The 27,047-nt window shown below is 45.4% G+C and overlaps 1 pseudogene; it reads right to left on the reverse strand.

Moving 5' to 3' along the window:
- Nucleotides 1-3,088, reverse strand: part of LOC138515404 (zinc finger protein 605-like) — a 32,374-nt pseudogene extending 29,286 nt beyond the window's left edge.
- Between the last annotated feature and the right edge of the window lie 23,959 nt (nucleotides 3,089-27,047).

Genomic DNA, 27,047 nt, shown 5'->3' on the forward strand with positions numbered 1-27,047 from the left:
GTGTGAATCCTCTCATGCTGCAATAGTTCCTACATGTGTTCTCTCACCAGTGCAAATCATCTCGTGCTGAAACAGTTCCTACATGCGGTTTCCACCAATGGTGAATCCTCACATATTGTAATAGTTCCTTTACATGGTTTTGCCTCAGTGTGAATCATCTCATGCTGCAATAGTTACTTTTTATGGTTTCACCCCAGTGTGAATCCTTGCATGTTGCAATAGTTCCAACATGTGGTTTCCAGCATTAGTGAATCCACACATATTGTAATAGTTCCTTTCGATGGTTTAGCCTCCGCGTGAATCCTCTTATGCTGCAATAGTTCCTTTATGTGGTCTCTCACCAGTGTGAATCCTCTCATGCTGCAATAGTTCCTTTATGTGGTCTCTCACCAGTGTGAATCCTCTCATGCTGCAATAGATCCTTTATGTGGTCTCCCACCAGTGTGAATCCTCTCATGCTGAAATAGTTTCTTTATGTGGTGCCTCGCCAGTGTGAATCCTCTCATGTTGCAATAGTTCCTTTATGTGCTCTATCATCAGTGTGAGTCCTCTCATGCTGAAATAGTTCCTTTATATGGTCTCTCACCAGTGTGAATCCTCTCATGCTGCAATAGTTCCTTTATGTGGTCTCCTCTCACCAGTGTGAATCCTCTCATGCTGCAATAGTTACTTTATGCGGTCTCGCACCAGTGTGAATCCTCTCAAGTTGCAATAGTTCCTTTATGTGGTCTCTCACCAGTGTCAAGCCTCTCATGTTGCAATGGTTCTTTTATGTGGTCTCTCACCAGTGTGAAGCCTCTCATGTTGCAATGGTTCTTTTATGTGGTCTCCAACCAGTGTGAATCCTCTCAAGTTGCAATAGTTCCTTTATGTGGTCTCTCACCAGTGTGAATCCTCTCAAGTTGCAATAGTTCCTTTATGTGGCCTCTCACCAGTGTGAAGCCTCTCATGTTGCAATAGTTCCTTTATGTGGTCTCTCACCAGTGTCAAGCCTCTCATGTTGCAATGGTTCTTTTATGTGGTCTCTCACCAGTGTGAAGCCTCTCATGTTGCAATGGTTCTTTTATGTGGTCTCTAACCAGTGTGAATCCTCTCATGTTGCAATAGTTCTTTTATGTGGTCACTCACCAGTGTGAATCCTCTCATGTTGCATTATCCTCTCCTCAAATTGTATTATTTCCTTTATGTGGTTTATCCTCAGTGTCATGATTTGATAGAGCACTCTTTTGCATGAACACAATTAGCTTATTTGTTCCGGTTTCACAATAGTATGATTTCTCTGATTCTGACCAAGGATGTCCTTAATTATACAATAGAGCACATCTCGGCTTGATAACCATGTTGCATTCACTTTTGAATAGTTTCTCACCTCTGTGAATTCTCTGATGCTCTACTATTTATTTATTTATTTTATTTTTTACATTTATAAAGCACGCAAATTGGCCCTGGGGCATCGTGGCGCTGTTACAAAAGAGACTTAATTAGTTTCATGAAGCACGAAAAACAATGCAAGGGCCATGATTTGCTTCACGATTAATGCCTTGTCACATTCAGAATATTTACATGGCTTCTCAATAGAATGAGTTCTCTGATGCTACAAGAGAGAGTCTTTAGGCTTGAAAGGCTTGTCACATTAAGAAGATGTATGTGGTTTCTCGCCAGTGTGATGTGTTTGATGTACAGATAAATTCACACTTGCTTAGAAAATGCTTATGGGTTCAAATCAGAGCAGTTTTCTGGTGTACCAAAAGATGACCCTACTACATGAAGCCCTTGTCACATTTTACCTATTCATGTTTTCTCAGCATCGGAATTTAGCTGATGGTGTACCAATATTTCCTTTTCAATTAAGTTATTGTCACAGTCTGGACATGTATGTGGTTTCTCTGTAGTGCATGTTCCCTGGTTATACAAGAGACCATTTGTAAACTCACAAGTCTGTTTCCACCAGTGTGAATTCTCTGATGTACCAATAGGTCCCGCTTTGTAATGAAAGCCTTTCCACATTCAGAACATGTATATGGTTTCACACTAGTGTGATGTCTCTGATGTACCAACAAAGCACACTTTTGCATGTAGGCTTTGTCACATTCTGAACATGTATATGGTTTCTCACCAGTGTGATGTCTCTGATGTTTTGAAAGATCTAACCTTCGCTTGAAAGCTCTGGCACATTCTGAACATGTATATGGTTTTTCACCAGTGTGATTCCTCTGATGCACTGAAAGATCTCTCCTTTGCTTGAAAGCCTTGCAACATTCAGAACATTTATACGGTTTCTCGTCAGTGTGATGTCTCTGTTGCACTAATAGGGCATATTTTGTAATGAAAGTCTTGTCACGTTCAGAACATTTATATGGTTTCTCACCATTGTGACTTCTCTGATGCACTAATAGATTGATTTTTCTCTTGAAAGCCTTGCCACATTCAGAACATTTGTATAGTTTCTCAGCAGTGTGAGTTCTCTGATGCTGTGCCAAGTTTTGCTTTGTAATGAAGGTCTTGTCACATTCTGAACATCTATATGGTTTCATGCCGGTGTGATTTCTCCGATGTTGTACCAGGATATGCTTTGTAATGAAGGACTTGTCACATTCTGAACATTTACATGGTTTCTCATCAGTGTGAATTCTCTCGTGTTGCGACAGATGTCCCTTTCGCTTTTAATTATCACATTCCGAACAGTTATATGGTTTCTTACCAGTGTGATTTCTCTGATGTATTAGTAACTCACCCTTTGCAATGAAAGCCTTGTCACATTCTGAACATTATATGGTTTCTCATCAGTGTGAATTCTCTCATGTTGCGACAGATGACCTTTTCGCTTAAAAGAATTTTCACATTCTGAACATGTATACGGTTTCGCACCAGTGTGATTTCTCTGATGTATTAATAACTCACCCTTTTGAATGAACGCCTTGTCGCATTCTGAACATGCATATGGTTTTACATCAGTGTGAATTCTCTCATATTGAGACAGATGACATTTTTGCTTGAAAGCCTTGTCACATTCTGAACATGTATATGGTTTCTCACCAGTGTGATTTCGTTGATGGACCATTAAAACATCCTTTCGAATGAATGCCATGTCACATTCTGAACATTTATCTTAAAAGCCTTGCCATGATCAGACAATGCATATTCACTCTCCACTGTATGCACAGTATGTTTAAACAATTTCTCTTTGGATGCAAATCTGTCTCGCATTCAGCAGATATATGTGACATTTCAATCTATACAGTCTTTCCCTGGGTCAGTGTCAACAGCTTGGGTACATTTTTACATATACTAAATAACAACAATGAATGCCAATTACAGGGCACAATTTCCAGGCTTGTGAGTCTTTGGATGTGTATCTGTGGCTGCAGCTGTGGGATCATCAACATTTCCAACTGACTAGGACTGCAACAGGGATACCATTGATTCTGAAGGATTCGCATTGCAGCAGCCACATCAACCAAGTGTTGTGGAGCTTTCAACATGATGCAGCGATCCAGGATGTTCACTTGAGGCAAAGGCTTTCAGCACAGGTGCATTAAATGAAAGCACTCCAATATGACTTCAAAGTGGCAGTCCAAGTCATCCCCTCTCTGCAGTCCCCCCAGCATGGTCTCAACAGTGTTTTCTATGGAAGGTTTGTCAGTGTTGGTGCATTCATCTTTAAGTTTGGAATCTGCAGAGAAGACTTTCTGGAAAAGGACGTTCTTTGAACAGCATTTTCATAAAGCAGTTCGCTTTTTTCCATTCTTGCTCTTTATTTTGCCTTGAGAAATTGAAAAAGAAAATTTTGAATTAGTGCTACATTAACTAAAACGACAGAAAGCGTACGCAGAATAGAGAATTATTGTGACCCGTTGACATGCAACTGGTTTATCGCAAGCACCAAGATACATGTGACTTAGTGAGCATGCACATGTCACACATTGATACACATGTCAAGATTCTGGCATTTTACTGTAACAGCATGGATAAGACAGACACCAATTTAAGTGTGGCCCGCGTATCCTCATCATGGATTGACTCAGCCAGTCAATAGGCACTCTTATCTGGGATATTGGTTAAGATTTGCAGTGACGGTAGGGTCCAGGGTAGGGTAGTGAAAAGGCAGTTTTGTTGCTAATTTGAAGAAAGACCAGGGCACATAGTATGGTAGGAAGATATCCCATTACCCCATAACGAGACATTCCGGTCCTTTAGAAGAAGAACAATACTGGAGAATGAGCAAACGCAAATTGTTCACAACTAACCAGATTTGGAGCATAAAATGCTATGGTGTTTACTAAAGTGCACACTAGCACCATGTGTTTCAACAAATTCCCACAAATACAGAGTTAATACTACATGGGTACATTGGTATATATCACTCTGTTGCTCCTTCTCCAAGTTTGCAGTATATAAACCCAAATAGAAATACAATTACAAAAAAAGATCAATATTTTTGTAGCACCACTTTGGTAGGACCCATGGAAGCTCTGATTTGCATAAGAGCAGAGTCATATATAATCAGTGCAAGAAACATAAAGAGCCTGTCCCCCAATGATCAACTGGGAGGATAACCACAAAGCAGTCACCACGTAGGATGTGTCTGTTCCTCTAGGTTCTACCCCCCTAGACCTGCCACATCAAAGCCTCAGCACACAAGATGCTTAAGATCTCCCTGAAACAAGTCTGTGTGGCTCAATAAAGCTTGACAGCTCAGCAACATAGCAATTGGGGATGAGCAGCAGTAGAGCCAGTCCTTCCCCAACACATCCAATGGGAGCACCAGCACGCCAATTCATGGTCACAATTCACAATGCCAAGACAGAAGCGCTCATTGTTAGGCAGAATCATGTGCAGTTCCCTTAGGGAGCACTACAGAAGATAAAGACTACAGGTATATGCAATAAATCCCCTTTGGTATCAGTCTGTACCACAAAGATTTAGTTGGTAGCTGTGGCTAAGCAGTCAGACCTATCTCAAGAGGGAGATTAGCAGTATTCAGGGTTCACACAATAGGACTACAATAATATGGAACAGGGAAACACTGATCAAAGCTTTGTATCAAAAAGAATATATATATATATTTATTTTACACACTCTGATGTTCATACACGAATCACTATTAATAAAGTAAGTTAAAACAGTCAGGAAAAGTATACACAACTCCCTATTTAAATTGCAGACAAGTTTGAGCAAGAGTGAAAACTGAGGAAAACTGCACAGTGTTAACTAAGCAGAAATGCCACTCTAACAATTAGTTCAGAGGGAGGGAAAGAACAAGTTACACAGGTTTAGACTCCGAAGATACACCAGCAACACTTCCCAATTGGATTGTGAACAAGTTAAGCAAGGCAGCACTTTAGCATCAACAGTACTTTGGTGAAAACCGAGCAAAATGGCACTTCAACAATATATAAAGGGGAAGGAAAGAGTTTTAGGTGCACCAACACATTTCTTGAAGAGAAACAATCTAGAGAAGGCAGTTGTAACAGATTTAGCCAGAGTCAAGAGGCTTGTGCCAGAGTCAGTGGTACAAGGTAAAGTGCCTAGGTTCCAAATGTTCTAGGACTGCAGTCAAGTCTTTGTTAAACGATTGAAAAGGCGGTTGCAGGATGTAGAAAGATGATGTTAGATGAAAAGGCAGCCAGCCCAGAAGGTAAGTAAAGATTTTAAACACCTTTACCAATACCCAGCGAAAAGGGAGGCCTGGCAAAACAATGTACCTTGAAAGTGGAAGAGGCTCCTGCGGTGGCGGTAGTTCCTGGCAATTCCTGCAGTTTGGGAGATCCAGCAGAGGAAGAGAGGCTCTTGTCGTGGAGGAAGGTTCGAGTTACTGCACTGCCCAGGGATGAAACGCGCCGCGATGCTGCCAAAACAGAATAAAAAGTACGCTCCTTTAAATCGCAGTCGTGGTGGACGGGTGCCTGGCTATCCGGTCTCCTAGTGCTTGGCACTGGCGATTCGACCAAGGCAGGTCCTGGAAGGCGATTGGCGAACTGGTTGACCCCACCAGCTCAAGGGAAGAAGACTCTTGCAGGTGAAGATCTTCTCGAGTCGTTGGAGAAAAGTGGCGAGGATCTGCAGCAGGGCTTCACGGGTGGTTCAGTCATTGCAGATGACTGAAAGAGGATATCTGCTGTTAGGGATGGAGTAGTTTTTATAGAAGGAGGTGAAGTATGGTCAAAGGGGAGGCTGGCGAAAGCAAATGAGGTACATGGAGTTACTGTAAATTATCAACCAATGGATGATAATGGGAACTGTCAAAATCTCATTTGTGCAGGTATGAATGGAGAGGCCAGTATGTGTAATGAGAGTGTTACCACAAAAGGAAGAGTAACTAAAGAACCAGTTTGGCTGGGTGACTATGTGCAATGAATTATTATTTTACTGCAGTTTAGTTGTGTATATAGTTGTTTTGGGGTTCTTTTAATTTCGTAAAAATTTAAAGTATAAACCTGTTTTGGTTGTTTCTGTTATAGGGGGGAAGATATGTAGTAATGTTGAATTGCTTATGTGCAATAATCACGAGTGTAATGTATCCGTCTCGCGTCTGCCTCGCGCCTGTGTTTACATTCTAGTGACTACGGGCGCGAGGCAGAGGAGAGATGGTTGGAGAGCGTTGCGTTGGTCCAGTTCTCTTGAGCAGGCCTGTGTAATAAGGCTTAAGCTTTTGCTTACCCCTCGTATGCCTCTTCTGTACATAGCTCTTTTCATTTTGTAAAAATAGTTTTGTACTTTTAAATCAAATAAAAAATAAAAGAAAGAAAGATTCAAATGAAAAAGTCTGTTTAAAAAACCAATTGAGGCAGCATCGGGCAAAAATATTGCAAAACGATGCAGCGTTTATGCTGAGCCTACTTAGAAACAGAAATGTTTGTGGTTTTCTAAATTTTATAAATGATCGGGAGACCTCTCAAACTATTAATCAATTGAATGCTGTGTCCGAGGCTGAATGGGTTGCTTACTTCGAGACATTCTACTCATCCATTTTCCCAAACAGATGGCAGCTCTGACTTAAATATCAGGGTAACTCAGAACATTGGGAGCTCTGTAATAATCAGGAGTCCATAAATGAGCGATTATCGTGCCCCAGGCCCAAACTGTTTGTCTAATAAGCTGTTTAAGGGGAATGATACCAATTAGTCCACTGCCCTTAGTATGCTATTTAAAGTAATAGTGTTCCTTGAAACCTTTCCAAAGACATGGCGAACGTCGTAAATCATATCAATTTATAAGAAAGGTGTGAAGACCGACCAGAAAAACTATCACCCTATTACCATCTTGAATCTTGGATGCTGACAGTAAGGTCTTTGCATCACTCTTATTGCATCCATTGGAGGTCTGGGCGACAAGCGTGGGCAGAATAAACAAGCACCAAACAGGCTTTAGTAAGGCCATAGTTCGGTGTCTTCAGGACTCTGTTTGGTTTGGTAATTATTCAACGACTTACGCAGCCGCTATAGACCTTTCAGCTTCATTCGACCGAGTTAATCACCATCTGCTATGGTCGAGCTGGCAAGATGGTGTATAGCATATGGCCAGTTACTACTGATTAGAGGTTTGCACGAACATTCCACAATACAGGCACGTCCTGACCAGGATGCAACAATGTCTCAAGAGATTGTTACCAGGTCAGGATTGAGGTAGGGTTGCATTCTTGCTGCCTGCCTCTTTAACCTAAATGTTTCCGATATTGCAGAGCAATTACATCTTGATTTGTTTGCTCCCCCAAAAATTGGATCAGGAGCTGCAGAGATTACTTCCCACCTTCTTTGGAATATGCCAAAATGAATTTGCTTATTTTAAGTTCTGGAAAAAAAAGCTTATACAGTTTTCGAAGCATAAAAAAGCCCAGCTATGAATGGAGGATGGGAAATGATCGTTTGTCTCAGAAGGAACAGTTAGTTTATTTAGGCTTCTCAGTTTGCAGCCTTCCTTGCAAACTATTAACTATCAAAGTGCTGCAACACAAAACCCCACTCCTTGTGTCACAGATGACTAAGATCAATCTTAGATAGAGATGGTTCTCAATTAAATCAGTGTTGTGCTTTTAAGAGGGCAAAGCCATACCATAATTAATTTCTGGCCTTAAATTACTATGCCTCTGGGTGCTCGAAATTTTAGTTTTCATTGAAGCTTTCATCAGATATCTAAAGAAAGTTTTTAAGAGTTCCCAACGCAGTTCCATTAGCCGCTATAAGGTCTGAGCCATCACCTTAATCCATAAAGCTCAGGGTTAAACAGAGACGTTTGGCCCTGTAACCATAGCTTAATAGTTCCTGCAAAAAACACACTGTATGAGGAATTGAGTAATGCTACTGGGTGCAGCAACCCTCTCGCAGTTAATTCTCTGAAAGATGAAAGCAAACGCTTGCTTCTTAAGATTTGAAAAAATTGTTTGGACCCTCGGGCTCGGCCGGGAGCCGTGAAATCTGTAATCTATCAAGAAGATTGGTGATCTGCAATTGACAGATTCCATGGGTACCCATCTCCTCAACATCCCACTGTTAAGGATTTCAATTAGGCGACACACACCTTAGTCTCGGCCCAGTATGCAGCGCGCAATTGAAATGCTTATGTTAGATTAGATTCAATATTGAGATGATACACCAATCATATAATTCCCCCTTTCAAATACTCCGGGTCACAATGGACCATGAAAAAGGCTTGTTGATAAAAGATAATAGTTATTTATTTATTTTAAAATTCAAAAGAAATCATACAATTTTTTATATGATGCAGCAATCACCAATGGGGTGATAAGTACAATATGAATGTAAGCAATACACTTAGTTTAACCTTCTATTGACAGAACTACAAAACACCAGGGAATAGGAGCACTTTTTGGTTTCAGGCATGATAGCACTTGATGTAGAATTTCCCCCTGCAAGGTTCCCTCAACCCACAAATAATCAATTCTAAGTGGATAAACAGAATTAGCAGGTAATCAGGAATGACAACTGGAAAACAGAATTAAAATCCAACTTTCCCTCCCCAAACAAGAGAGAAAACCGGATCTTAAACCCTGTAAATGACACTCAGAAATGGATGAATAAATGAATGAATGTGTATAACTCTTGAAACAAAAATAATTCTTTACTGGAGCAACACTGGAAAGATACTAGCAATCACAAGCACTGGATTGAGCAAAAGCATACAATTCAAAATGGAATGGAAGGTTGAAAACAGTCTATAATCAAAATGACACATTGTAAAATATCGAACTTTTGCAATTCCTGCATGAATTTACCAAAAGGGTTTTTAATAAAAACGGATGAAATATGGTAAATCGCGATGCATTATGAAAGTGAAATGAGGTCTCTAGCTGTTAAATTGAGTTATGCAAGATCTAGTGAGGTGCGTTTTGAGAAAATGAAGGCACGAAAAAGAAACAGAAATCAATTTTGACATGGACAGTTTTACTCTACACTAGGGCATTCAGGCTAGGCTACCAGATTGAGACACAGTAAGTCCCGGGGTTGACTCGCAAGTTCAACCCTAGCAACTCCGCGCCCGCCCTGGCGGACGCAGTCCGATCACTTCAAATAGGATTAATAGCTCAGGATTTTACAGGATAAAATTATGAAAGATTATGAAAGATGTTGGCGCTAGCACAAGAAATCACAAGAGGATTTCAAGAATGATTTTGACAATAGACATTGGAACTAAGGACAAGGCAAGGCAAGTTAGGCTATGGTTTTCTATGGTTCCTATTGATCCTCACAATCCACTTTTAGCTTGGATTTTGGACAGTCAGCGGTTCTTGTAACCACACGGATCTGGTCTAACACAGATGGCCGGACAACATCAGCAGGACAAGGTCAGCTGGGCAGGGACTGGATAACAAAGGATAGTTCTTCTGGACTGGCAATTCTGGTTACTGAATAAGATAGGGCATCAGGAGAGCAGGATGGCAGCAGCATGCAGTGAGTGGCAAGCCAGGTTAGTTCAGGATGCTTCCCAAAACACCAAAACGTTTCCCTTGGTTATGGGGATTATTTTAGAATTGAGGCATAGCTGAAGCGAGATCAGCAAGGTTTGGCCTTGTGGTTGCGATCTAGAGTCTAGATGAATAAATGTAAGATGAAGACAGGGACAGGACGCCAGGCTGGAAATCAGGAATCTTTCAGGAATCAGTGTCCAGGGTCTTGTCAGGGACCCTTATTTATAATGCAAAATAACATCATCAAGGTAGAGGCTGGCCAGGGTTAACTACACCCCCCCCTAAACTACTTGGATTGGGAAGGGGAGCTAGTCTCCGCCTCGCTCTCAGTTGGTTGGATTTCTAAGGGGATGATGTCAGGTTTATGAGGTGAGGTTTACAATGTCCTAACACTCCCACATTTACTTTACGTAAAATCAATTTTGCCAACAACCTACATTTCTTCACTTGCAATCTCCTGGCAAATTATACACACAGTTCACATATTATGTGCATCACATTTCAGTCCAATCCTCAGGTCTGTGTGACCTTGTTTCGCCTTTCTGATACATTTTGGTAGTTTTACACATTAAAGATTTGGCCTAAAATTCCACAATGTTATACACAAATGTGAATTGTCCGCAGGGATGTATGTACAAATTCTTATGTTTGCCACATTAATACTTTCCTGGAAATCTGTCATATTTTGTAACTTCTGTTCCCCATGCGGCAGTGAGTTCTACCAAGTTTTAAAAGATGGCCCACACAATTAGACTTAACACTGCAAACTTTTAAATTTCTGCCAATTCTTGCTATAGAAATAAGAGTCTTTAAAGTTTCTTTATAACATAGTCTCTGGCACCAAAAGGCAGTTCCTTTGTTACTAGATCCTGTTTTTTTGTTCTTCCTTCAACTGCAAGCAGCTGTCAATTCCTTCCAGACAAGGGGGTTTCCAGTCTTAATTGCAGGTTTTATGGTCCCTTCACACTTGACAGGTGAGCGTCCCAGGACTGCTATTGTCCCAGCCTGGAGCACAGAAGAATGTCTGATGATCATGTGAACTTCATTGTCCTATCCCATTCAATGTTTTTCAAGCTGGCACTTCGCACCTACGTGTCCTGGATTTAGGGTGTATCTCCCTTCCTTGAAGGAGTTTCCTAGCTGGCAACTGGAATAACATGTTTTCCTGAGAGTTTGCAACTCCAGCCTATGTGTTTTAAACTGTTTAATTTCTTAATAGGGTCTTGAATTAAACAAACCTATGACAGAAGATATCCTATGCCTGTATTATCATCACTAACATAATTCCTTTACATGGCTAAGTAAGCAGGCTTTCATTAACAATTGAGTTTTAAATAGGTCATTTTTTTCTCTTCAGTCAGCACAGCCCATTTGTCCACATGTGTTAAAAACTGCTATCATTTATTTCCTAAATTCGGATTGCAGCTCCTCAGATTGCCACTGTCTTGGCAGCTGTAGTCATTTTCCTTGCAGCAGGACTCTTATCTAAAGTATAGATACATGTATCCTTGACCTAGCTCAGAGAGTAAAAATTATCTTTGAACTGCTGAGCCTGGATATATTTTGTCAAGAAATAAACGCGTGTTCCTGTGCGAGGGAAACATTAAGTTGCTTTTGATTTCTCTGAGAGTTGGTTAGAATGGGCTTTTTTACTCAAAGTGGTTTCAGAATGACAGGTGTAATTGCCACCAAAGAGCATTTTGAAAGGGTGGACATTTTTCATCTTGAAGGGTACTTTTTGCCTTTTGCAGCAATGTAGTGCTGGCAGTTCCCTTGATTCCCCTCCTTGGGCCGGGGGAGTCCATACATACCCCAGGATGGGTCTGTTACCCTTGTATCGGGGGCTGATGTAATCAGGGGAGTTAGGGGTCCCATTTGTGGGATTACCTCCCTGACCCCCACCTGTCTGGGATTGGCCCGAGGGTCTTCTGGGTCTTTGATTGGGTTGATTTAGTACAGGTATATTATCAGGCCCCCCCCATCTCCAGATCTAAAATGGGGCAACCTTCACCTCTGCCACCTTAGCAGCAGCAGGGGGTGTTGGCTGGTTTGGGGTTTTCATTTGGATTTTTGTTATCTGCAGGTTTGTGGACCTCATTAATGCGGGTCGCCTGTTCAATGACCCAGTCCAGTGATCTTTTCTCATGAAAGTCCCTCACCAGCTGAGTCCTTAAATATTTTGGGAGGGCATGAAAGAAGGTGGTGATGAACTCCCGACTATCTGTTCGCACCCTCCTGGTGGTCGGGGCAAAGGCGCGTTTGAGCGCCTGCACTAATTCTTGTGGGGCCTGATCTTCCCCGCACTTCAGATTGTAGGCCACCTTGCGGGCCTCTTGGGGGTTTCTGTGAGCAGAAAAATGTTTTTAAGATGGCCGCCCTGTAGGTGGACCATCTGGAGTGGTTCTGGTCCTCCAGCCCTGCAAAGAAACTGGATTATTCAGGGGAGAAGGTCCATTTTACGTACTCTATGCAATTCTGGCTGTCCTTCATATGACAAGTATCCATCATTTGCTCATATAGTTCTCTAAGTGTTCCCAAAAGATTCCATATATATGTCTCAGAACATTCTGCATACTTTTTCAGTGTGTCCCCTTGTTCCATTTTGCCTGAAGTGTGTGAGGCAAGATGGTGCAGCCATTTTTCTGTTGCTGCCAAAACACAGTTTTGAGGTCCTAGTGGGCACCGTTGCCAGCGCCGCCAGGTTGCTGTTTCTTGCGCAAATGCATCTCAGTGATGTGGGGCAATGCATTGAATGGGTCAATATATCCCACACATCCCCCCCGACTTCTCCTGGGCTTTCCAAGTCGAGGGGTAATCGTGCAAGTGGGATTTCTCCATGGCTCACAAAAGGGTCCGGTGGGTATGAGTCCCCCTTCCATCAGAGAATGGTGCGTCCTGCTCCTCTTGTCTCTAGTCGGAACATGGAGCGACACTCCATCCTTTCCCTGGGATCTTCCTTTCGTGGTGTGGAGCGACATCCCCAGATCTCCTTTGGTTTCTCCCTTCCAGGCTGCCAGGGCGGTCCTCCTTGGTTGTTAGATAGGTGCAACCAGTACGAATCTATGACAGAGAACACAAACTGGTTACTAAAATGTCCCACTAACTGCCCATAAATTGGGTTGACAGCAGTGGGATGCACAGGCATTTAATAATAACAATTGATAATGGAGAAAATACTCCCAGTTACATAATCAGATCTATAAATCCTATCGGCTCCCTTCTGGTTCTTCTTTTCCTCATCCTCATGTTTCCGATGTCTCCTCTGTTTGATTCTCTCTGGGCTCCTCAATTTGTCGCAAAGTGTGCCTAGGGTGGCAGCTCTTTAGTTGATTAATATGGACCCATTTCTCTTCTGTGAAGTCACCTTTAGGGATGCGGACTCTGTAGGCGAGGCCTGGGATGGTGGCCTCTCCTCCATTTCTGAACTTCAACTTCCTGCGGTAGCACTGGGGCTGACCGGAAGGCTTTCTTTTAGGATCTCATTCCGAGTAGGGCGGCAAGGGATACCGGGCACCGGTAAGGAGACCGGTGCCGGTAATCCCCTACTGCCCTATTCCAAGGTCCCTTGGCGGGGACCGTAAGGAACATATGGTCAGACCACACATCCCTTACGGATCCCGCTAAGGGACCAGGGCGCTAATAACAGGCTTGCACGTCGCAAGCCCGTTATTAGGGCCCTTCCCATTCCCATTGAGCCCTATGGGGGATCAAATGGGAATGGGGAATGGCATGTTCAATGGGGACTTACCAGTCCCGCCAGGGTCGGACGAGACCGGTAAATCCCCATTGAACTGCACTGGTGCCGGACCGTTATTGGTGGCAGTCATGGCGCGAATAGTGCCATGACTACCACCAATCTCGGAATGAGGCCCATACTCTCCAGTTGGGACCGGACTTGGCAATAACTGGGATCCAAATTAATCTAGAGTCGGTTGAGGATGTGACTGCCCATATAAAAGGCGAAAGGAACACCTCGCACAACCCAGCAATTGTGTTCTATGCTTTTGTCACCTCTAGAAATTTTGATCATACAACTGCTAAGCAGAAGATGTTTGGACAGGGAATTTCCAGTCTCCATACCCATTGATAAACTGATTCTACAGCGGGTAGGGTCTTGTCTTTTGGGAGTTTCTTCAATAATACTTCGCTGATGAAGCTTTCTTTGCTATTCAAGTCAACACGGGCGAGGACAGACTCCCTCCTGTCATTTAACTGAATTGGGAAGAAGAGCTGTTCACCAGTCTTCTGAATGCCAGCTACACTTTGTGCTGGTTCATTATCAATTTTGGCTAAAGAGTTGGGGTTTTCAGATTGTGAATTGGTATAGAATTTCAAATATTTCCTTCCAGTGTGGAATGCCACTAGAGACTGGAGGGAAGGTAGATTTTCAGAAATGGAGAGGAGTTCCCATCGACAGTTTGTTGTCCCACGGCAATTATTGTAACCTCGGGTATTTCATTCTTCTGAAGATGAAACTTAATTTGATCTGGTTTTTGTTCAACCATGTAGCATGTTCCCTTTAGACTAACATGGTTGACACTCTGTTTTAATTTGATTGGCCTGTGAATCTGGGTCCAGAGTACCTTATTCACATATTAGGGGAGACAACCTACGGAAGATGTAATTCCCTAATAGACAGGGGGTTCCCTCTGGAGCCACGACCATGACTGGGTGCTTCAACTTGTGTCGCCCAATTTTAATTTCCAGCTCTGCAGTCCACTCGACTGGAATTTCCTTCCCGTCAAAGTTCTGGAGTTGTCCAGGAAGAGGGGTGAGAGGGATCTGGTATCTCTCCCCCTTCCTTAATTTAGCTGCTCAAAGGTCCTTTTTGACAGAAGAGTGGCTTGGGATCCAGTGTCCACCAATGCTGGAATTGCACATTACCCCTGCACTTGGACGGAGGCGTAGAATCTACCATCTTTTTCCTCCAATGGGCAAAGGTAATGGGCATACTGGGCAAGCTGGGTGGTCAATTTCCTTATTTTTGACTCCGACACAGGGATAGTTTGGGCATAATTCTGTGTTGGAGTTGGGGAATCTGACAGAAAATGTTGACAGAAAATGTAGCAGCCGTTAAAATCCATGGCGCTAACCTGCCATGATGCTAATTACGCCACCGTAATTTACGGTGGCGTAATTAGCGCCTTCCCCACTCCCATTATGCCCTATGGGGCAAAAATGGGAATGGGGAAGGGAAAATGGGAAATGGGGATTTACCGCCCCACTCACCTTGGAATGGGGCGGTAAATCCGCCATCCACCATGGTGTAAACATAGTTTACACCATGGTGGTAAAGTTGGCGCAATTAGCGCCTGGGTCGTAATGATCCCCCCTGTCTTTTTTTCTTCCTTCAACTGCAAGCAGCTGTCAATTCCTTCCAGGCAAGCGGGTTTCCATTCTTAATTGCAGGTTTTATGGTCCCTTCACACTTGACAGGTGAGTGTCCCGGGACTGCTATTGTCCCAGCCTGGAGCACAGAAGAATGTCCTATGATCATGGGCCTCATTACGACCCAGGCGGTAAGTTATCGCCTGGCCCGTGACTTTACCACCATGGCGTAAACTACGTTTACGCCATGGTGGTTGGCGGACTTACCGCCCCATTCCGAGTTTGGCGGGGCGGTAAGTCCCCAATCCCCATTTACCCTTCCCCATTCCCATTTTTGCCCCATAGGGCATAATGGGAGTGGGGAAGGCGTTAATTACGCCACCGTAAATTACGGTGGCGTAATTAACTCCATGGTTCCTTAGCGCCATGGATTTTAACACCTGCTAAAAGCAGGTGTTAAATCCGCCATGGCGCTAAGGGACCTCGTACTCAAGCGGTAAGGGTCGGCGCTGTTTACGGCGCCGTAAACCCCTTACCGCCTGAGTTGTAATGAGGCCCCATGTGAACTTTCGTTGTCCTATCACATTCAAAGTTTTTCAAGCTGGCACTTTGCACCTACGTGTCCTGGATTTAGGGTGTATCTCCCTTCCTTGAAGGAGTTTTATAACTGGCAACTCCAGCATACGTGTTTTAAACTGTTTAATTTCTTACTTTGGGTCTTGAATTAAACAAACCTATGACAGAAGATATCCTATGTGTGTATTATCACCACTAACATCATTCCTTTATATGGCTAAGTAAGCAGGCTTCCATTAACAACTGAATTTTAAACAGGTCATTTTTTTCTCTTCAGTCAGCTCAACCCATTTGTCCACATGTGTTAAAAACTGCTATCATTTCTTTCCTTAATTCGGTTTGCAGCTCCTCAGATTGCCACTGTCTTGTCAGCTGTAGTCATTTTCCTTGCAGCAGGACTCACTTATCAAAATAGATACATTTATCCCTGACCTGGCTCAGAGAGTAAAACGTCTCTTTGAACTGCTGCGCCTGGATACATTTTGTCAAGAAATAAACGCGTGTTCCCGTGCGAGGGAAAAATGAAGTTGTTTTTGATTTCTCTGAGAGTTGGTTTGACTGGGACTTTTTACTCAGTGGTTTCAGAATGACAGATGTAATTGGCACCAAAGCAGCATTTTGAAAGGGTGAAAATGTTTCATCTTGAAGGGGAATTTTTGGCTTTTGCAGCAATGCAGTGCTGCCGGTTCCCTTGATTCCATATATTCCATATATATGTCTCAGAACACACTGGCATACTTTTGCAGTGTGTCCCCTTGTTCCATTTTGCCTGAAGTGTGTGAGGCAAGATGGTGCAGCCATTTTTCTGTTGCTGTCAAAACGCAGTTTTGAGGTCCTGGTGTGCACCGGTACCAGCACCGCCAGGTTGCTGTTTCTTCAGCAAATGCAGCTCTGTGATGTGGGGCAATGCGTTGAGTGGGTCAATATATCACACACCACGTTGGAGCATAAAAAATATGGGGTGGTGGCCCCCTATATGAATATTTTTCCGAACCACTATTGAGAAGAAATGATAAGATTTAGGTGGAATCTTTTCACCACTAGGGACATGCTGTTAAGAAGGAAACACATTACTCAGGAGATTTCCTTCTGTCGATTTTGTGAGGATAGAGTCAAGTTGGAACACTAAAACATCAAATGATCCAAGCTACGTAACTGAATGCACAATGCACTTTGTTGTTTGGGAAGTTAATCCAAGGTGGCATTTTAAATTATACTGAGGCACTATGCAAGAGGTGCTTGGGTGATTACCCCACATTTGTGGGGTTGGCAGTCAATAGCTTCTTGAGAAGCCAAAAACAAATTATTTAAGTTGACAGTATCACTTTGCACACACCATTTTTTTTGTATTTTATTAACATGTTCTGAGTGATTTTAGATATTTTACTTGAATGTTATCAGGGCATTTCAATGTTATACGGTATTTGATGTAATTGATATGATAAGGCATTTGTAACACGCCTATACACAAGTGTTTCAAGGCACGGCGAGGCAGGGGAGGGGAAACAGAGGGAAGACAGACAGCAATCATACTAGGCCAGGTGACATTGAGATCGCGCAAGTGCAGGGGAGGGGGGGAAGGGAAAAAGTGTGGAGGGAATAGGTGAGGCGACAGTGCAGTACGTAGGATAACAGTAAGATGAATAAAGACAATAATTAAACGTGCGGCCAGCAGGTGGCAAGTGCAGGGGTAAGTGCAGACATCAGGTGTCAAGTGCTAGTCGGGCTGTAGGGATACAGAACAGTCCCTGAGTGCAAAGGTTGCCAAGGGGGCAGTGCAGGTGTGCAACTGGAGGGTAGGGGACCTGATCCTGAGATCAGAGGGTAGCCAGGTAACCAGTGCAGTTTCGGATTTAGCCAGGAGATCAGAAGGGGAGAGGAGGAGAGAAAGAAGGAGCAAAAAGGAATGTCTTGAGGTGCTTCGGGAACCAGAGATGGTTCTCCTCCAGTTTCAGAGAGGCCGGTAGGCTCTTCCAGAGGGAGGCCCCAGCAGAAGAAAGATCTATCACCAACTCTCTGCTTGGAGAAGTGACTTACCCTGAGTGAGTTGGAGGTGGATGAGCGAAGAGCTTGTGAGGGAAGATATTTCGGAAGAGCGAGTTGAAGGTTTTGAGGTCCCAGACCCCAGAAAGCCTTGTGGGCAATGCAGAGGGTTTTTAACTTAATCCTTGCCACCACTGGGAGCCAGTGCAGAGATTTCAGTCCTGGAGAGATACGATCCCTGGGCTTGAGGCTAAGGACACGTTTTGCAGTCCTGTTTAGGATGAGTTGCAGTGGGCGGAGAGTAGAGGCAGGCAGATTTAGAAAGTGGCTGTTGCAGTAGTCCAGCTTAGAGTGAACCGACAGTGAGCTTCTGGGGGCAGGAAAGGAAGAATACCACTGGTGCAGCTGGTAGTGTGACTTCTTAGAGACGTCAGATGTGAGGAGAGAAGGAAAGTGTGGAATCGAAGATGACCCCAAGGTTTTTAGCCTCACAGGTGTGAACAGGAAGAGGGCCAGGAGAGGACAGCCTGAGAGTGACAGGAAAGGGGAGAGCAGATGTGTAGATGAGGAGAATCTCAGTTTTACTGGCATCAAGGCAGAGATCATTGGCAGCACACCACTCCTGGATAGCAGACAGGCAGTCAGAGATGAGAGAAGGAGAAGTAGTGGTGGAAGGGAGCCTGAACATGAGTTGAGTGTCATCGGCATTGCATTGAAAGTTGGGGCAGAGAGCGGCAATGTGGTGGGCAAGAAGTGCCAGGTATTGGTTGAACAACCAGGGAGAGTGGTTAGACCCCAGGGAAACACCACAGGTAGAGGTAGAGGAGAGGAGAAGAACGACTCAATTTGGACCATGGAGCGTCGATCGGAGAGGAAGGAGGTCAGCCAAGCCAGTGCCTGATCAGCGATACCCACGATATCATGGAAATGGTTGAGCAGGATGGAATGGTTGACCGTGTCAAAGGCAGAAGTGAGATCAAATAAAATGAGGACACTGGGTTTTAGAGTCGAGGTTGGGGAGCAGGTCTTCACAGATGTTCAGGAGAGCAGTTTCTGTGCTTCTTGCAGCTCCGAAGCCAGACTGATGGTCAATGAGACAACCAACAGATTCAGTGTGAAGATTAAGCTGGGCGATGGCCAGCTTTTCAAGGAGTTTGCCCAGGAAAGGAGTGATGGAGATCGGACGATAGTTAGCCGGGCAGGAAGGGTCGGTAAGGGTTTCTTAAGAAAAGGGTGCACAAGGGAGTGCTTCAGGGGGGAGCGCAAGACTCCAGTGGTGAAGGAGTAGTTGCAAAAATCAGCCAGAGGAGGAGCCAGGGTGTCAATGTGGTCGTTGATGGTTTTGGAGGAACAGGGGTGAACCTGTTTTGACAAGACTTTCATAGATCGGACTTCTATCGTCTGAGGAGAACAGGGGAAAGGCAGAGAAGGAGGGAGGAGAGTTGGGCCAGAAGAAGAACAGGAGGTAGAGGGAGGAGGGGGAGAGGAAGAGAGGACATGATGTCCTGAGTTTTAGAGATGAAATGAGCAGCCAGGGACACGCAGAGGATCTGGGAGGGGACAGGAGAGGTAGAGACTGCAGCAAGATTGTCCAGCTCCTTGCAAATTTTTAAGAGTTCAGCTGAGTTGTTAGATGCCATGGAGACGCAGGCTTGGATGTGGGCACTCTTCTTGGTGCAGACAGAGAGCCGGTATTGCCTTTGAAGCTGGCAGCAGGCCAGCTTGTCAGAGGATGTACCGGAAGCACACCATTTCCTCTCAGCCACCCTGAACATGCGTTTAAGTGTAAGGAGGTCTGAGTCATACCAGGAGTTGCACCTGGCTTTGGGCTTCAAGCGGATCCTCACGACAGGGGCAAGAACATCGAGTGTGTCAGATATAGCAGCATGGAACATAGAAAGGGCTGTGAGAACGTTTCTGAAAAATCCTCAACTGACACATGCTTCATGGGTCAGATAACCGAGAAGGTAGGTGGCAGTGCTGGAGTTGGCTTGGCCTGAGGGGTAGAGAGGGTGAGATGGGAGGAAAGGAGGAATTGATCACTCCAGAAGAGAGGAGTGGCATGAGGGATCGAAATGGGGAGGTCTGAGGAGATCAGAACATCCAGAATGTGCCCTGCAGAGTGAGTCGGGCCGGGGTATAATAGAGAGTGAGAGATAGTCACAGAGGTCAAGAAAAAGTCCAGTGCAAGGACAGTAAGCATCCAGGTGGATGTTGAAGTCTCCAAGAAGGTGGAGTTGAGTGGTTGAGATGAGGAGGGAAGAGGAGAGCTCCACCCGCTCAGAGAGGAAGGTGGAGATCTGATCAGGAGGCCGATAGATGGTAGCCACAGTAGGGGAATGGCTAGGAGAGAGAGAGAGCCTGCAGACGAGGCATTCCAAAGAGGAGTAGGCCTCTGTAGGAATAACAGAGGCAGGAATCCACTCAGGGAAGATCAGGGCTTCCTGATCAATTGTTTTATTCATGTATTTTTGCAAAAACATATTATTTTTGATTGTTGGCTTACTTTGTAAACGTTGAAGGTTTCTTTAGTCGGAACACAATAATAAAAAAACCCCAAGGTATTGTGGCCCTTTTCCCACTTATGTGGTGCTTACCTGGATGACATACTGATCCACAGTATAACCTGGGAAGTAAGTTTTTTCCATTTGTCCGAGGTTATAAGGGCCCTGAGACAAGCCAGATTAACAGCTAACCCAATAAAATGCCACCTGGCTCAGTCAGCAATAAGGTATATTGGGTTCTTAGTAGAACCCTCAACTTAAAAATGTTAAGGCCGTCTGAGAAACACCTCCCCCTAAAATGAAGAAAGATCTGAGGCATATTGGGGACATACAGAGTAGAAACATCCTGTACTATATGTGAGAAGGAAGCTTTTTCCTCAGGAAAAGAATGACACTATCGAGTTGGAGGCCCTTGCCATCAAGTGGGATATTTACGATATTATTTAACTAGTCGTAAATTCAAGTTGGTGACTGACCATTCTTCCTTGACGTGGGTTAGTTTAGGCAAGGATACTAAACCCCACATAATGCGTTGGTTCTTAGACCTCCAACCCTTCTGATTCTGTTTTGAACATAGGAAGGGTAGGAAGCAGGGAAATGTTGACTTTCTATCTCAATTTCCCATGGAGGAAGATGGGAGAAGCCGAATCCATTAGAAGAAGGGTATGTGACTATTTACTGGATCTTGTCACTTCTCGCAAGAGGGGAGTCCTTCCCTATGAAGCTAGAGAGTTGAGGTTGCCACCCAATAGTCCCCTAGGGGCGGTGAAATGCAGGAGGACCTCATAGGGAGAGACTCCCCTCATAGGGTTAAGGACTCCCGTACTGTGAAAAACCTACCTAAACCCTTGTTCCCAGGAACCAGAGCTACACCAACTCCTTCACCCTCCCAACCTGAAACTAGTAATGTGTGTTATTGTGAAGTCTCTACTAATTCGTCTGTAAGATCATATAGGACTGAGATGAAGAAGAAGCAGAGAAACATGCAGAATAACAGTGGAGGTAATTATCAAGGAGAAGAGGTGGCCACTAGGAAGCATGAAGGGTCACTTCAAAGACGTTGATGAGAAACTTTGACGCCACGCTGGGGTGGACTCGGGAATATAAAATTAAGACAGAAAAGGGACTGGAGAGATTTGGGAGTAGATCGAGCAGTGGAGGAAAGGTGCGTAGACCTTGCAAGGAATGGGAATCCTCAAACCAGTGCTGCCCAAATTGAGGAGGAGAAGAAGAAGAAGAAGAAGAAGAAGAAGAAGAAGAAGAAGAAGAAGAAGAAGAAGAAGAAGAAGAAGAAGAAGAAGAAGAAGAAGAAGAAGAAGAAGAAGAAGAAGAAGAAGAAGAAGAAGAAGAAGAAGAAGAAGAAGAAGAAGAAGAAGAAGAAGAAGAAGAAGAAGAAGAAGAAGAAGAAGAGAAGAAGAAGAAGAAGAAGAAGAAGAAGAAGAAGAAGAAGAAGAAGAAGAAGAAGAAGAAGAAGAAGAAGAAGAAGAAGAAGAAGAAGAAGAGAAGAAGAAGAAAAAAATGCTTTGTACCCCAGAGGCAAACCGACTCGCTGCCGAAGCTTTGAGAGTCTAGCGGTGGTGAACCTCAATGAGGTGGACCTGGCGATCCGTACAACACACTGAAATGACTGCAGCAGGGGCTCTGTGGAGTCACAATGACCAAAGAGGATGAAAGCTGGAAGACGTCACAATTGCGTGTAGATCCAAATGCAAACTGAGACCTCGGGAAGAACCGGCAGGACTCCCCCGTGAAGATACAGATGACAGGTGTTGTGGGAAAGCCCGGTGGGGACCGGGGAGCCCAAAGAGTCAAGTATTCCTGGGACTGAACTCCCTCATCGCAGTAGTGATATCCAAAGAACAAAGAGTCAAGGATTCTTCGGGGGTACAATCCCTCATTACGGTAGTGATACCCAGTGGTTCAAAGATCAAGTATTCATCAGGAGTGATCTTCTCTTAGCAGTGTGAACATAAATAGCCTTAAACCACAAGAGTGCCTCATGAGTCAACTCCCTCATCACAGTGAAAACCTTAAAGTATGTGAGGGACACCAGAAGAACAAAGAACTGCCTGAAAGTAATTTTCTAAATAAAGTATTGACAACCAGGAGAAGAGTGAATACAAATTTTCCAGTGTTATCTGAAGTCCATGGGAGGAACTAAAGAGACTTTTCAACCTCTGTGCTAAGAACTGTCAAGAATCTGTTTATGGAATTTCCAGATGGACCAGGAGAAGGGAGTCATTCTCCTGCTTTAGGTCTGGTTGATAAATCAGACACTTTTGCAAGAGACTGCTGTTTAGTCAGTGTTAGACAGACTGGCCCTCATTAGGACCCTGGCGCTAAGTGCTTAACGGCACCGTAAAAGGCTGCAGCGCCGTTAAACACTTAGCGCCTTACTACGAGGTCCCTTTGCGGGACCCGACCTGAACGGCTGGGCTAGACCAGCCATTAAAGTAGGGACCCGCAAAGGGACTCTCGAGGTAAGTACGGTACCGCAATTTGCGGAACCGTACTCACCGCCTTCCCCAGTCCCATTGAGCCCTATGGGGCAAAAATGGGAATGGGGAAGGGCCAATGTTCAATGGGCAATTACAGCCCCGCCAACCTTGAAATGGGGTGGTAATTCCCCATTGAACATTGGCAGACTCGTTACGATACCGGCACCAACCATGGTGCTAATAGCGCCATGGTTTAGCGCCAGTATCGTAAGGAGGGCCACTGAGTTACTTCTCTAGGAGAAGAGAATCATTCTCCTGTTGTTTAAATAAGAACTTTATTGAATACTTTACGATTGACTTTTCTTAAGTGGCAGGGATAGAGTAGTTGGTTTGGACAGAGGACATACAATAATGTTTTTTTACTTGTATCCTGGCGAGCAAACAAGTTATTCTAGGCTGAGGTAGGGAAACACCACCTCTTGAAATAGGGAGACATAGGTTTACTTCAATTAATAAAAGTTTATAACCAAAAAAGGACCACACCATGTCAGCCTCCTTACTCCATCATGCAACACCATACAGTCCTGAGTATCGATGAACTGAAGATTGAAATCACTGAGAAAAACAATCCTAAAAGTTTTGATAAGCATTATCAATTGTGATGACTTCAAATCAAGAGGATTTAGATAGCCTTATCAAGTAATTTCAAGACAGCAAGTCAAGTAACAAACTCTAACCCTATCTGAAAAGAACTAAGATGTAACCCTGGAGAAGGGGGGAATTCTGCATGGTAAGGCTAGATGACCCCCAGTGGATTTTTAAGTGGAAATTTTGTCAGTCCCTGCTTTAGCAGATTCCCTTACAGCAATCAGCAAGGAGCCCAATACAATTACTGAACAATAGTCCCGGCAACTCCCAGGACCTCTTGGATCACTGTTGACAAGGACTTGTGCTCTTTTTTTTTATACAACATATTTTACTGTGGATAGGTTCGGAATTCTCTTTTCTCTCTGCTGCTTTGTTTTAATATTAGCGCATGCAAGTTGCTGCACACTAATTTAAACACTGCAATGCGATGGTTTTGAAATAAATGTAGCAAACCAGACTCGTTTTGCAGATAAACCTGCTGTTTAATCAATCTCTTATATTGTGCATGCAGCATAGAAATAAGGACATGTATTTTCTGAACACGCCAACCTTTTCAGTTTCTAGTGAACACATTAACCCCATAATGCATTCTAAATAGTATCAATAATGTTCTATATTTTTGCAATTGTGTTTTCAGAAGAGAATGCTACAAGTCAATAGATGGAATGCACATCTGTGATATCTATCAGTGCTAACATTAAAAGGAATATTTCATAAATTGCAACATGCGGATGTGACCTGGCTTGGAGTTAATAGCTGTTCATTTTATAGGCATATTTGCCATTTATAACATCACCCCCATGAACAGTGGGACACTCTAATGACAAGTCACAAAATGCAAACACATTGAGATAAGAGAGAGAAAAGAGTGAAATATAAAAACACCTGCTATGAAGCCAGTTCTCTGAGATTTCCCAGCAGCTACCAGTGTCTCTCTGCAGGCCCCCTTGCGGAATGTCTCTGTAGAAACTATGCAGGAGAATCCATCCTCTATGTTGTATTTGCAAAGAAATGATAACAAACAGTACCAGGTTTTAAGAAGGTGGTAAGTAAAACTCACAATGTGGCCACCACGTCAGCCTCTTGTTTTGATGATTGTGCAGCCCCAACAGTTGGCCAATAGAGCTAATTCTCAAATATAGCGCTGATACAACAGCAGTAATTCAGTTATTGCCCAAAGAAATTCAATTACCACCACATTTTTTACTGCACTGGCGAACTTATAATGGAGCCCAAATTCAGTGAGGAGCCTGAATACCTTTGGGGATTAAGGTGTTTCCATCATATGGTCCTCATCTTATTTTAATTACAGTTATGTTTTATGGTCAAACTAAAATTCTGAAAATGTGTGTTTCAAATGACGTATAGTCTTACAGGGTAATTCATAGAATTTCGCAGAAAAGTGTCGCAAGCGGCTGGCGCAGAGTGTCCGCGAGCGATTGTCTGCGCCAGGCACGTGCGCTAAAACCGATTTCCACGCACAGCGTATTCATGGATTTCAGGCTCCCAAACCAGCCGTGGCGCAGAGTATCGCAGCGACCCTGCAGCAGCGCCAGTAATGCCCCCAAGAACGCCCTCGCGCAAGGAAAAGCCATCAAAATCGCTAAATCATCGCAAAGGGCTGCGCTAACCCTGGAACAGTCTACAGGGCTGCCAAACAAGGAACGCAAAGCGGGTAACGGGCATATCAGGGGTACGCGTGAAGTCATACACGCGATTAGCCAGGGTACGTGTACTACAGGGGTACGTGGGAAGTACTACACGCGGTTGGCCAGGGTACGTGTATTACAGGGGTGTGCGGGAAGTTCTACACGCGATTCGGCTGGGTACGTGTATTACAGGGGTGCGCGGTAATTCTCACATGCGATTTGGCCAGGTACGTGTATTACAGGGGTGCGCGGGAATTATCACACGCGATTTGGCCTGGTACGTGTATTACAGGGGTGCGTGGGAAGTTCTACACGCGATTGGCCAGGGTACGTGTATTACAGGGGTGCGCGGGAATAATCACACGCGATTTGGCCTGGTACGTGTATTACAGGGGTGCATGGGAAGTTCTACACGCGATTGGCCAGGGTACGTGAATTACAGGGGTGCGCGGGAATTAAAACACGCGATTTGGCTTGCTACGTGTATTAGAGGGGTGCGTGGGAAGTTCAACACTCGATTGGCCAGGGTACGTGTATTACAGGGGTGTGCGGGAAGTTCTACACGCGATTCGGCTGGGTACGTGAATTACAGGGGTGCGCGGGAATTCTCACATGCGATTTGGCCAGGTATATGTATTACAGGGGTGCGCGGGAATTATCACACGCGATTTGGCCAGGTACGTGTATTACAGGGGTGTGCGGGAATTATCACACGCAATTAGGCTAGGTGGGTCCTCACAGGTGTTCCCTGTACACCCTCCACGGCCCCTGCAGGCAGCCCACAAAACAGGGGACTACCCTGCACACCTGCTCATGTCCCCCTGCACCCCCACCCCCCAGCAGTGCAGGGGCACCCTCCACCAGGCCCCCACCCATGTCCCCTATCACCCCCACCCCCCAGCAGTGCAGGGGCACCCTCCACCAGGCCCCCACTCATGTCTCCCACCACCCCACCCCCCAGCCACCAGGGGCACCCTCCACCAGGCCCCCACTCATGTCTCCCACCACCCCCACCCCCCAGCCACCAGGGGCACCCTCCACCAGGCCCCCACCCATGTCTCCCAACACCCCCACCCCCCAGCATCCAGGGGCACCCTCCACCAGGCCCCCACACATGTCCCCTATCACCCCCACCCCCCAGCAGTGCAGGGGCACCCTCCACCAGGCCCCCACTCATGTCTCCCAACACCCCCACCCCCCAGCATCCAGGGGCACCCTCCACCAGGCCCCCACCCATGTCCCCTATCACCCCCACCCCCCAGCAGTGCAGGGGCACCCTCCACCAGGCCCCCACTCATGTCTCCCACCACCCCCACCCCCCAGCCACCAGGGGCACCCTCCACCAGGCCCCCACCCATGTCTCCCAACACCCCCACCCCCCAGCATCCAGGGGCACCCTCCACCAGGCCCCCACCCATGTCCCCTATCACCCCCACCCCCCAGCAGTGCAGGGGCAGCCTCCACCAGGCCCCCACTCATGTCTCCCACCACCCCCACCCCCCCGCCACCAGGGGCACCCTCCACCAGGCCCCCACCCATGTCCCCAATTACCCCCACCCCCCAGCCACCAGGGGCACCCTCCACCAGGCCCCCACCCATGTCCCCTATCACCCCCACCCCCCAGCAGTGCAGGGGCACCCTCCACCAGGCCCCCACTCATGTCTCCCAACACCCTCACCCCCCAGCATCCAGGGGCACCCTCCACCAGGCCCCCACCCATGTCCCCTATCACCCCCACCCCCCAGCAGTGCAGGGGCACCCTCCACCAGGCCCCCACTCATGTCTCCCAACACCCCCACCCCCCAGCATCCAGGGACACCCTCCACCAGGCCCCCACCCATGTCCCCTATCACCCCCACCCCCCCGCCACCAGGGGCACCCTCCACCAGGCCCCCACCCATGTCCCCTATCATCCCCACCCCCCAGCAGTGCAGGGGCACCCTCCACCAGGCCCCCACCCATGTCCCCTATCACACCCACGCCCCCGCCACCAGGG

This window comes from Ambystoma mexicanum, chromosome 6q (genome assembly GCF_040938575.1).
Source record: "Ambystoma mexicanum isolate Mex_15411 chromosome 6q, UKY_AmexF1_1, whole genome shotgun sequence".
Classification (NCBI taxonomy): Eukaryota; Metazoa; Chordata; class Amphibia; order Caudata; family Ambystomatidae; genus Ambystoma; species Ambystoma mexicanum.